The sequence below is a fragment of the Melanostigma gelatinosum genome (assembly GCF_949748355.1).
Source record: "Melanostigma gelatinosum genome assembly, chromosome: 17".
NCBI classification, from domain to species: domain Eukaryota; kingdom Metazoa; phylum Chordata; class Actinopteri; order Perciformes; family Zoarcidae; genus Melanostigma; species Melanostigma gelatinosum.
In genome coordinates, this window is record NC_136650.1 from 9,294,093 (window position 1) to 9,295,390 (window position 1,298).

Below are 1,298 nucleotides of genomic sequence, written 5' to 3' on the forward strand. Positions count from 1 at the left end.
CTGATTGGATGAGGAAAATGTGCTGCTTTGGACAAAACCTTCTGCCAAATGTATTTCTTGTGCTGCACGATTCCCAAAATAAAACCTTCATTATGTCAATGACATCATTTTTTGGGGCCCCCGAACGAAACACAAGTCATTTTCTTACGACTTCCAAAAAAAAAAAGCACTTGAAGGCAGCACCGGTCCCCGTGATTGTCTCGCTGATGGCCCGAGCTGTACCAGGTTCTCTGAGGAGGAGGCATCCGTGTCATTGTTAGGGCCAGACGGTGCAGCTCGTCAGGGGAATTCTTCTCGACGGCACGGGGCCTGCCGTGCTACAGATGGCTTATCTCACAGTAAATGATTCAGAAAACGATAACATGCCTCCAAACGGAGACGAGGTCGTGTCCTTTTGCAAATGGAACGTCTTTCGTAGTTAGAGTCTGGACAGAGCACCTTTTTATTTGGGGGGGGGGGGGGGGGATCTCCATTTCACGCTAAAAATGTGAGGCTCTGTGTCAGCTGCTCAGGGAAAGGTGGGCATTTTAAATTCACTGGCAACGCTCCTGATTCTCTCATTTAAATAGTCAGCGCATCAATTAATGTTTGATTCAGGCACAAGCAAAACATAAGCCCTTCCAGGCAGGAAATTAAGGGGTAAATATGACAGCGTTAATTCCCTTACATAACTATCCAGAGACAGCCTCGCTGCCAAAAACCAAGCAGGCCGGTTTCCTGTAACAAAAGGACGGTTTAAGTTGTCACCTCGGGGCCTGGAGCAGAAGCTAAAGCCCTTCCCCTGTTCTCGCGTGTCCAAACACTGAAACACGTATGTGCAAGTCTAGAAATAGGCGAGGGACTGTAAGTAAAGTCCCTCAGTAATATTCAACAATTATCAATCTGCCAGCTAAACGCACAAAACGTCAGGCCGGATCAGAAGCTGCTCCCTCACAGGAGAGTCAAGCAGCTGCGAAACATTTATTCACAGACGCGATCACCTCGCCGTAACCTGCTTGGTTAAGTGTGGTTCACATTTTGTCAAGAAAATTGTCAATCACATAAAGAACATTAAATGAACGCAAATAGTTTGTTGGCACTAGCCCTATATATACACACACACACACACACGCGCACACACACACACACACACACACACACACACACACACACACACACACACGCGCACACGCATATAGTCTTTGACACCGGACTGGAGGGTACAAGTTGACAGCCGAGAGCAGAATGAGCTCTACTTCTTTCTCTCTAATGTGATTTTAGGCCTGATGTGTAAGATCAAAGACACAAATCTTATCCGG